The sequence below is a fragment of the Mirounga angustirostris genome, unplaced genomic scaffold (genome assembly GCF_029215605.1).
Source record: "Mirounga angustirostris isolate CCGP_5_RB_7025 unplaced genomic scaffold, mMirAng1.0.hap1 SCAF_12, whole genome shotgun sequence".
NCBI lineage: Eukaryota > Metazoa > Chordata > Mammalia > Carnivora > Phocidae > Mirounga > Mirounga angustirostris.
Window position 1 is genome coordinate 15,979,964 of NW_026991720.1, and position 12,063 is coordinate 15,992,026.

At 40.2% G+C, this 12,063-nt stretch overlaps 1 protein-coding gene across 1 annotated transcript in view; it reads left to right on the top strand.

The window, feature by feature from the left end:
* Positions 1-12,063, top strand: part of DGKI (diacylglycerol kinase iota) — a 356,177-nt gene that overhangs the window by 115,304 nt on the left and 228,810 nt on the right. The window contains exon 6 of the mRNA XM_064574919.1: positions 6,901-6,966. The gene's annotated coding sequence lies outside the window, so the exon portion shown is untranslated. The remainder of the gene's footprint in view (positions 1-6,900; positions 6,967-12,063) is intronic.

The following is a 12,063-nucleotide window of genomic DNA, read 5'->3' on the forward strand; positions in this document are numbered from 1 at the left end:
CAGGATGTAATAATTGATTGGATGATGGGCCCAAAGACAGAGGAGCCCAGAGTTAAACCAGGCTTCTGCCCTGGAAAACCAATGAGATGTTAGAGAATGAGTTGATTTGAGAATGGGGTGGGGAGGTAAGTTGATGAATTTAGTTGTAGAATTTTCAGGTGTGTGGTGTCCTTGAGGCCTCAGTTGGAGATGCCCAGTAGAACGCTGAGTGGGTACGTGAGTTTGGAGCTTATGAAGAAGATTGGGTTAGAGGGAAGACATTTGTGAATTGTCAGCACATATATAGATAGTAATTAAAGCTATGAGAATAGATGAATGTGTAGAAAAGGAATAGAGAAGTTGTGTCAGTACAGAGAGGGTCACTGACATTTTAATGACAATGAAGAACACACAGTGAAAAAAGAATGATCTCGTTACCAATACAAGATTAGGAGAAAACATGGAAGGAGGGTAGTTTGGGAGTGGACATTGTGGAGAGATGAAAAATAGTTGTCCCCGTCACTTGTCTTCTCCCACTGTGTTTGGCCATTATGTCAGCAATAGGAAGGTGGCGGGCTATACATAGGGTGAGGAAAGTGCAAGAAAAATGATAGGCTTGTGGGTACCTTCAGTGCCGCCCAAGTGCACAGCAGCATTGGCCAGAAGATAACTCAGAGCCCTAATGAAGGAGAAAATTAGAAGGAATCCTTTTGTGTTTTTAAGACGAACTGAGTGAATTTCCACCTGGGGATCCATATGTCCACGTTCAGCTCCCTGTCCTTTAATTTCTCTCTTTCTAGATAGATAGACAGTTGTGATTGCGTGGGCCATTTTCTAATGCAAGGGGTTATATGTTTTTTTTAGTTTTTAGTAGCGGTATCCCTTCTCTTCTGTGAAGCCAGACCCTCCTCCACAAGTATTTTGAACACCTGCTCTTGTCTTTGCAACAAGAACTTAATAATTTCTTCCATTCCTACATCTTCAACTCTCCACCCCTCCTCTAGATTATTTCCATCACCATAAACATGCTCTGACATCTCCCCTCTTAAAAAATAAACAAGCAAAAATATTTCTTAGCCTCCAACTGTGTCTTAACTGCTGTTCAAGTCTCAGTTTTGCATTCATTGCTAAACTTCCACAAAGTGTTGTCTCTATCACTGTTTTTAGTATATCACCTCCCCGTCATTTTCACCTGTCCTCATCTGATTTCTACTCTGTCCATTCACTGAAATTGCTTTTTTTCAATGTTGCCAAAATCTCCCAGATACCAAACCCATTAGATATTTTTCTGTTCTTATTTAATCTTTCAAATATATTCAAATTATTCAAGGTTCCACCCTTCTTAAATACCTCTCCTGTCATGACATCTTTCCTAATTTTCCTCTTATCTTTTTTGGAGGGTCCTTCCCACTCTCTTTCATCATTCACTCCCCCTGAGTCATACAGAATCCTCTGGGCTTGGTACTTGGCCATATTTTCTCTCTGTCCACTCTTGTTGGGAGAGCTCATCCAATTTCATGGCTTTAAAAATCATATCTGAGCTGATAACTCCTAACTTTATAGTTCCAGTCCACACTTCTTAGAGTTCCATTTGACATGTCCCTTGAATGCATCATGATCATCTCAAACCTAAACATTAAAACTAAACTCTTTATGAACATCACCATAAAAACTTTTTTTTTCAATTCTTTTGCATCTCAGAAAATGAGATGACGCTTGATCCAGGTCCTCAGTCAAAAAGACTGAGGGATCATTGATTCCTTCTCTCATGTATTCCACACATCTAATTCATTTGCCAGCCTATCAATTTTATTTATGAAATATATTTCAAATTACCTGCTCATCTCCATTTCTGTTGTCAACAAGCACCCTAGACTAAGACACCATGATCTCTTTTGACTACTGCAATAGCTTCTTTATGATTCCTTAATTTCCCCCTCTAATCCATCGGGATTTAAGAGGATGATTTTTAAAACAGAAATCAGATCCTGTAATTTTTCATCCTAAAATGTTCCATTAGTTTTCATAGCACTTAGAGTAAAACCCAACTCTTTGTCATGGCATGAAAAGCCCTGCGTAGTCTTGCCCAAGCCTAGCTCTCCAGACCCATCCAGCTGCCACATGGACTTTCTTTCAGTTCTTGAGGCATGTATCCCGGTATTCCCCACGTTCAGACATTTATGTAGTTCACTGTTGTACTGGAAACCTCTTTATGGCTAACAGTTTCTTAGAGTTAGGCCTCAGCTCATATATCATCCCCTCCAAGGTCTTCTTTGATGACTTCCTCTGAACAGGTTACACATTGTTCTTTATCAAAGTACCTTGTTCTGCCCCTTCAGAGCACTTTGTATGTCATAATTATTTATGGGTATTACTCATTTGCTCGTTTGTTGTCCCCCTGAAGTGTAAGCTTTGGGAGGTCACTCATGGAATTTGTCCCAAACTCACTGTACCAGGACATAGAGGATGTGATCTGTTGACTGTCTGTTGACTGAAAGCAATTATACAGGAGTTAATTTCTCCCCCAATGCCTAAGAACTCTTGTTCTAAGAGGACAGTTTGAAGATGAAACTTAAGGAGGGCTATGACTCACTTGAGATTCTTAATTAAGAGACCTTGCATAGTTTACTGAATGTCAATGAAAGAACAGTCACCTTAGAAATAGTTTGGCTGGGTTCAAATCATACCTCTGCTGCTTTTCCACTTTCTGGTATCTCCAGTGCAGGGATCTAGAGCAGCGATTGTTAATCGCTGTACCTTGTGCTTTGTGGAATGTCTGACATGTGGAAGTTTGTTAATGAACATTGGTAGGACTCCTCTAGGTGGAATCTTTCTGGACCTCGGTTTTCCAAGACATAAGCTATATAGATTAGGTTATAATTTCAAGATTCTTTCATGCACTCTATGAGTAATATTAGGAATTGAATTTGCTGTTTGAAAATAAGCAAGTGTGTTATGTATTTCTGCTAACAATACTGAGTATAAACCCTGAAATAGTGTATCACTGAGATTTTAACACCCATAAGTAATAGCCCTTTCCTTGCCCAGTACTTGAAGATAGTATATGAATAATTCAGAGATTATTGATGAACAATAAAAAGATGTCATGGTGTTAGAAGCCTTGCTTTGCTATCTTAACAGCAGTGTGTCACTCACATTTGCAGTGTAAGGATCCCGAGTCTAATTTCAGCTTCATAATTTAGGAGATGTGAATAATAGTCGAAAGAGTGTGAAAAATGAAAGTACTTGGGAGTAAGGATTAGAAAACAGCAGTGATTCCATAGAAATTGGGTTCTTCCCCCTGATTGATATGGCAACTGATGTTCCTCCCAAGTGACACCTACATGAGTTGATCATCAAAAAAATTAGGTTCAGAATTCCATTCCACTCAACACACATTTATTGGATATTTGTTCAAACTGTTAAAGCAGTGATAGAATTTCTATTAGGCCTAAGAAGGTCTTTTCATAGAAGGATGCTTGACCTCTCAAATCAGAGCTCCATATGGGAGGCAGTTACTCAGTTTCTTCTCAAGGAGTGCTTTTGTTTCAGTTACTTTCTCTGTGCCTTAATTTGTGACCCAATTTCTAGGAAGAATGATATTAAAAATATTTAACAACTTCCTGAGTCATATAGTAATATTTAAATAAACAATTTAAAAGTGTTCCCTTATATTCCCTAAACAGATTAAATTACATGGTATTATAAATCTGCTTACCAAGTGACACATATTGCAACATAAATGATTCATTAAGTCAGTCTTATAATTTCTAAATAATTGTTGATTTCTGGAAATTGTTGCCTTAATCTTTTGATTAGAGCTGTCACTAGCTAAATAACCCTATGAGTCAGCCCTGATTTCATAGGCAATTGCATCAAATTCTTCCAACATTTCTCTCCCTCAATTGATAGTCATTAGGTGATTTATAATCTCCATAAGCAGATAATTTCCCTTATCATCAATGACATTGTTCATGTTCCCACCGCTTCTGCTAAACTAACAGCAATTACAGTAAATTTTTCTCTCTCATAGTATTGTCTGACATTTTTGTATATTCAATATTTCTACTACTGACTGTCATTGAAATCATTTCCTGAAGGAGCTTGATCCCGAGCTTTCAGCACAGAGGAAAGGCATAGCGACCCAGGGGTTCAGAGTGTAGACTCCGTTGCCAGCCTGCCTGGCTTTGAATCCTTGCTCTGACCCTTACATCTGAAGTCACTGCTCAATACCTTAGTTTTATGATCTCTAAAAGGAGGATGATAATGATAATTCAAGCAAAACCCTCTGATAATGTGCCCTAAAACATTGTGAATTGAGATATGGTATAGTTGGCAACTGGCCAGGTCCTCCCCAGCCCTGTTCTTTTTTTTTTTTTTTTTTTTTTTAACACATAATGTGGAGCGCCTGGGTGGCTCAGTCATTAAGCGTCTGCCTTCCGCTCAGGTCATGATCCCAGGGTCCTAGGATCGAGCCCCGCATTGGGCTCCCTGCTCCACAGGAAGCCTGCTTCTCCCTCTCACAGTCCCCCTGCTTGTGTTCCCTCTCTCACTGTGTCTCTCTCTGTCAAATAAATAAAAATCTTTAAAAAAAAAAACACATAATGCATTATTTGTATTTGTTTCAGGGGTACAGGTCTGTGATTCAGTCTAACACAATTCACAGCGCTCACCACAACACATACCCTCCCCAATGTCCATCACCCAGCCACCCCATCCCTCCCACCCCCTCCACTCCAGCAACCCTCAGTTTGTTTCTTGAGATTAAGAGTCTCTTATGGTTTATCTCCCTCTCTGGTTTCATCTTGTTTCATTTTTCCCTCCCTTCCCCTATGATCCTCTGCCTTGTTTCTCAAATTCCACATATCAGTGAGATCATATGGTACTTGTTTTTCTCTGATTGACTTATTTCACTTAGCATAATACCCTCTAGTTCCATTCTTAAGCCAGCAGTGGGCTAGAGTTCTCATCACCTGAGTGGATGGAAGGCTGAAGTGATCAGCCTCACCTGTGAGGTACAGCGGCGCAGGGTCCAGCAACTTCATCCCCAGGAGGTGGTGTGGACCCTGATAACTGGGCAGGTTCCTGACTTGCTGCCACTGTTCTGAGAGCCACAGCTGGCCATGGGACCCAGCATTGTTTGTGTGATACTTAAACTTACACGGACAAAAACCATCAGTTGGGCACAGCCCAGTCTTCTGAGTGTGCTGGGCTGGAGGGATCCCAGTGGCATTGTTCAGGCAATGTGATTTGTTTTTGAAAGAGAGGTCATTGGAACAGAATCCCAGACACCTGCCAAAAATGAACATTCTAGTTGCTTAATAGTGAGGGGATAGAAATGATTTCCAATGTTGAGGGGGTGGGGTGAGGTGGGGTGTTATGGCAGTTAGGGAGGAGCCAGGGGGATCATAGGGGAACTAAACTAATTTATCAACCAGTATAGAAATATTTCAGTGTTTTAACAATCCATGGGATTTTTCTGGTACATACTGACTGAATAGCACCTCTACTCATAAAAATTCTCATGAAAATTAAAATAATTATTACATTTAAAGCATTTTAAAAGTGCCTGACACAGTGAGTACTCAAAAATATTATTAACTTCTTTCTGAGAACAATATAAGAATTGTGTCCTTGTTTTATTAAACTGCCTCAGTGGGAAAAGCAAGACAAAATTTAGACTAATTAGGGGACTGTTATGCTTCTTTATATCTTATTATAGTTAAAAGACCATTATTCCTCCAGGATCTTTGTTTAGTTTTAACTTGAATTGATTTGACATTATAAAGAGAAATGGAGGTAACATTTTAGATAATGCTCATGTTTGTTAGAGGTATTTTCGTCACTCTGAATTTCATGTGTCGATAGAACCCTTTTTTTCCTCAATGCTGATCTATTTCCTGTAAACCTGTGTACCTACAACAGGGCCTGGCAGGTAGTAGGCATCTAGTAAGTATTTGCTGAATGACCTTTTAAAGGGAAATATGGGTTGTGGCCTGATGATAGACATGTTAGTGTCAGGTAAAATGTGTTTTCTCAGAAAAGTGCAAGAGAAAAAAAGAGGAAATATTTTACATATATTTGTCTAAGAAGGATGAGTTGTATGTAAGTTTATTTGTGCCATTGGGCCTGAAGACAACTTTCTCTCTATAATATATCCTAAGGGCAGTGGTAATGGGGCTCCTTAACTCCCTGCCCAAGGACTGATTGTCTATTTGGGAGGAAAAGGAAGTTCTGTATTTCCTATGGCCCAAGACCAGAATAGACTTTGAAAGCGGATCTAATTTCTAGAACCCAAGGACAGTTTAAACACAATGTCATTGTACAAACATCACGATGGGCCCGCATTTCTTGCCTCTGTCATCTTTCTCCTTCAGCTTTTCTTTCCCTTCACTTTTTGCTAATGAAAAATTCTCCTCCTGTATGTCCTGAATGAGGAGATCTGTTTCTTTCTGAGAACTTAATTTCTTGAAGTTCTTTCTAATGCGGATGTTTGGTGTCCGGCGTATATAAAGCATTACATACATATTTGTTTTTAAAAATGGATATTGTTGCTCCATCTTATCTCCCCCACCTTTTTACCTCTCTGAGGGGATTTCAGTGACCTCCCACATCTGCACAGTGTTCTACTAGGAAGGAAGCAGAGAAATGGCATTATGGTGTGGCCACGAGGAAGACATGGAGGGAGGACACGATGAACGGCTTCTACAAATACCAAAGATCACTGGGCATGGGAGTAGCTTCAGTTTTCCAAGCGGATTCATGTTTATTGTTAAACAAATCACTCAGACACGTATTTGGTTTTGTGCTAATAGGGGCTCAGATTATGGTTTATGGAAATCTATATGCTTAAAACATTAAAAAAACTAATAATGGGGTTGGCAAATTTAAACATACTCATTTAATTTTGTTTTCCCACAGAACTTTGTGCGTCATCACTGGGTACACAGGCGTCGACAGGAGGGAAAATGTAAGCAGTGTGGTAAGGTAAGGGGCCCGGCAGCCCATGGCCATCGCGGGAGGCTCCCCAGGTCTTTGCAAGCACCCGAGGTAGATGAGTCTTCTCACCCGAATCCAGTGCTCAGTACGTCTCTCCCTTTCTGAAAGGCCTTATTTCTCCAGGTCCCTTTCCTCAAGAGGTGTTTTAGTTGTCGTAGAACTCACTGCAAGAGGCAGGGGTCTTAATCCAGGTATGAGGACATTTTAAGAGAGTTGGCTACACTGTTACGGTGAATTTCATTGTCCATAGTTAAAAAAAGAACCACTGCTTATTTTGCTAAAACCCCCTCCCGGGGACTACTGGCTGGTCACACTCCTGGCTCAGCAGCAGCAAATCCGTGGGTTGTTGAGCAGCTCTACTTTTGTTGACACAGTATTGTGGTTGAGCAGAACTCAACAGAGAAAGGACAACACAGAAGCAAGAAATGTGTTGCTCTCTTAGGACACTATCCCATTCCTGGAATGAGATGGCCTCCTCATTTTGTAGCTGTTTATGTCTACTCTCTCTCTCAGTGTGACTGGTTGGTAAAAGGCCTCTTGGAGTGGAGGGCCACTGGGAAAAGGAAGGTGGGGGAAAGGGTGGGTCCTCAGGCCACATGCTATGAAACCCCATAGATTCTACATGTTATTGACATGATATTGATTTGTGTTATGGCTTTTTTCTTTGTACAAAGATCTACTTTAGGGATATAAGGACCCTGTGGGAAGGTTAAACTGGTGGTGAATCACACTACAAAGATTGTTTTTTTTTTTAATTGATAGTAAGCTGGGCTCAGTAAAGGGAAGTTTTGATTGAGTAAAGCAAGACAATTTGGAAGAATATATTCCTCATAAGTTAATTGACTTTTTGGATCAAGCACTGGGATGAGCTGACCAGCATAGCATTTTTGACAATAGAGAGATGCAAGGAAATATTGGCTATCTGAGGAGTGTTGAGGGTGAGTGAGACTTAGAAAAAGTTTCATGAATTTTGCTGTTTTGACCAGTGCTGGAAAGAAAATATCATATTGTAGCATTAGTTACCAAGTTTTTCTTTGGAAGGCTACCTATCTCTGCTTCAAGGGTATGGCCTTCCATTTTAACTGGTATTATCTCCTCAGTTCACAGTGACCTTTAGTTGGTTCCTTTCTAGCCTGTAAAGAGGACAGATGAAATAGGTTGAAAGGGGAAGGAGGTAAAAGTAAGATGAGGAGGAGGAGGAAGGGGGAGTGGAACGATTTTTACTAGCATTTTACATTGTGAGGGAGAAGGAAGTCAGCCCTCTACTCTTATGTGGCCTTCCTTCATTGGGTCCATCTACCCTACTCTTTCTGGTGTTGCCTTGGGGCTTGTGGACTTTCTCTTACTTAGTAGATTGTAGACTATCTTCAACTCTCCCATAAGAGAGAGAGTGTGTGCGTGTGTGTGTGTGTGAGAGATAGAAGAAACAGGTATTTAGGCACAGCTAGCTTTGAGGTTAGAGATGGGCAGGGTAGGAAGGATCTGGACAAACAAGCTCTTTGCCTTGCAAACATATCTTCACTGGACAGCCTAATAGCTGACACTCCCCCAGTAACTTTTAAGCCATAATAGAGTTGGAGGAATTTTATTAAAAGAAAATCAATAAACATATCTTGTGACAGGTATCCCCTAGTGTCACATTATGCTCCCTTTTCTGGCCTTGTCTTCTGTTGGCATGGTCAACCAAATGGGGGAAAACTGGACTGTTTGTACCCTGAGTTGCTGTGACCATGTTTCCTTTGCTTCCTCTGTTCTCAGGCAGCAATCTTGGAGTGCTCACAGCTCTCTGCCCATCATAGCTATTAGCTGAGAAGTCAGTGATTCCCAACTTTTCACATAATGTTCCCACAATAATGTATTACTATGTTCATCCCCTGTGTATAATCCAGCTGCTCGCAGCTTCTCAGAGACTCAGGCAGTTATGGGATGGGATGGTCTTAGACCTGTGTCTCTCGCTGGACGGTAAATAATCCTTCTTTGGATCCCGGCTTGTACTCTGGATTAGAGGAAAGCTAGTGGCTCTATTTCCATTTTATAGATTAAGGGATTGGAAATTCATTTCAAACTTTGCTGCTATGCTTAATTTCCATCAGTAAGGTTGTACATTCTTACATATTCAGGGATTCTAAACCATCACACACCCTCCAACACACACATACACACATATCCCATATACATTATTCATAATTTACCCATTGGGATGGGGTGAAAAACAATCACTTCACTTAGCAAAACTTTTTTTCCCAACTGGTGGTTTGCAGACTTTTGGGGTTGTTAGGGAGTGTTTATAGTTAAAGATGTTGTGGTTTCAAGTTCTACTTTTAAAAATCAGAATAAAGTAAATATTTGAGCTGAATTTCTCTTGAGCCTTGAATATGTGTTTGGCTAAGCGCGTGTGGCACTTGATAGATATCAGATGAGAGAGCTCATGATTCAATTGCTTTTTAACATTTGCTGACTACCACGAGCTGCCACGTTTTATGAACATTATATAATTTCACATTGTTTTCATTCATAGTCTTGTATTACATAAGAGTTAGGGTTTAGGCAGAAAAGAGGTAGCATACTCAAACTTAAATCATGTATTTGATGAGTGTTTAATAGAGAGAAGATTTGAAATGTGTGAGCAGAGTGTGGAGAAACTACAAGGGATAGTGAAGAACTCAGCAGGAGTCATGGCCAAGTCAAGTCTGAAGAGGTGAGGGGGGGAGATGGAGAGAGCCCCTTCACAGGAGCTGTAACTTTTAGTCACAAGACTTAGCCAGCCCAGGTGACCTACCAGCTGAGGGAATAAATACCCCAACTTCACTTACCTTCAGTACCTCCAGTGGCCAAATCTAGTAGAAACCAGACTACAAGGGGCACTGTTGAGGCAACCCATGAAAGTCAACTTTTTACAGTGAGATGTGGGATAAAGAAAGAAGTGGATCTGGAGAGGCAGTGGGATTGATCCAGCACATACTGTTTAACGTAAAGCTATATTCAGTCAGTGATTAAAGGAAGGATGCGTACTTATTCCACAAACCTATCTCTTACTGATCTTCACCACATCTACACATTCATTCAGTCAAAATTCACTCAACATTGAGTTATCCACAGTACTTTAAAAAATCAATACGCAAAGAAAAAATATACCCGTGATTCTGGCTAATTTGACCTTTCATTTTTGAAGGAACCAAGCCTCCAAACCCAGCTGTATGGTAATTGTGAAAATATGCTTGTAAATCATAACTTGAGCCCTTATCTTTTATTTCTTCATTTAGAAACACATATAAGAGTCCTAAAAATAAATAAGCTAGCTTTTTGAAACTCAGAATTATAAACTTTCAAACACCAAATCTTGAAAGCAGTTTCTAATACAACAATACATAGTTAAACTTTGGTCTGCATTTTTGATACCTTCCAGTTCTCTAACCAAACATGCTACATCATTTTGAATTATTTGTCTGTAAATCATATGTACTATCATATATAGTTTAAGTAAATTAAAGAGCGTAGCAGTAATTAAATGGGAAAATGTCAAAACTACTCTTTACTATAAAGAATATTATTAACAACTAATTTTAAATGAATTTATGGTACAATATTTAAAATATATATATTTAAAGGAAGTATATTTAATAGCAGTTTTTTTATTGCTAAAAGAATAAAATGCTTAAAAACATTCCATGGGGTATGGTTGAGATATTCTATGAACGGTGAAAAGGGATTAGAGAAAAATAATGGAGGTAAAATGAAAATAATGGAGAATACTGACCTGGGACTATGAGAGATGTTCCCTTACCACCTTAAAGCACCATTCTCCACCAATCTGAAAATGTGTGTGCCCTGGGGTCAGCTGTCAAGAGATCCTGCAAGGTTAGGAGCAAGGAATGGAAGTTCAAGAGTGAGGATCTATGCACTGGTTAGGCAGGTTTGGTTATTTGCCTGTGTGTTTGCTATAACAGGGGAATCTTCTGCCTTTAACCTCAAGAGGATCAATGAGGAGGTGCGGAGTGGGTAACACAACCAGGGCAAAGAAATCAAGCCTCTCCAGTAAGCCTCTGCCAACATAGCTGCTGGGAGCCCAGCTTTCCTTTCTGTCCTTGGCTGAGTATCAAGAAAGGAGACAAGGGCAATCAGTATTCTGCTCTCTGCTTCTATGCATTTGACTGTTTTTGATTCCTCATGTAAATGGTATCATATAGTATTTGTCTTTCTGTGTCTGGCTTATTTCACTGACCATAATGCCCTTCAGATTCATCCAAGGAAGGGGAAATGAGGAAGTAATAGTCAAAGGGTACAGAGTTTCAGTTGTGTAGGATGCATGAAACCTTGAGATCTGTACAACAGAGTGCCTGTAGTGAACAACACTGTATTTTAGACTTAAAATGTTGCTGGTGGGGGGATAGATATTATGTTAAGGGTTCTTATCACAAAAAACAATTACTAATGAGGACAGGAGGAAACGCTTGAAAGTGATGGATGAGTTTATGGCATAGATTATGGTGATGGCTTCATAAGTATATACTTATCTCCAGACTCATCAAGGATGTCAATCCTACCTCCACAAGGTAGTTAAAAAAAAAAAGAAAAAGAAAGGGAACAAGGGCTGAGGGCTCAGAAGCAGTGCACTTCAGTCCCCAGGGGTTGAGTCACTCAGTTCTCACTCAGTTCTGTAGGTCCATTTTGGTATGGCCACTTTTCCTTGGTCAGTGTCCTGGGAGTTACAGCTCATGTGGTGCTCTGATCACCCTGATCCCTGTTGCTCTTTCTTCAGAAGTGCCTTCACTGTGAAGGCACTAGGATGGTGCAGAGGGAGGAGTTGAACTGCAGAAAGTTTGCCCCAGTGGGTAATCTGGGTGCCAAATAGATTCTTCTTGCCTACCTTGTCAAATAACAACTATACCTCTACCTAATGATCAGGAGCAATTACTACTGCCAAGATGGTGACTCCTTCCTGTGCCTGCTACTCTCTTGACACAAAGATCCCAAAATAACTGGCCTAGTGGTAGTTTAAGTTTTTTAAGGGCCTCCTGTTACATCCCACGGTGGAGATGTTCCCCATCTGGGATTCAGACCCCCAGAGCCCAGAGTTCTGGGGAT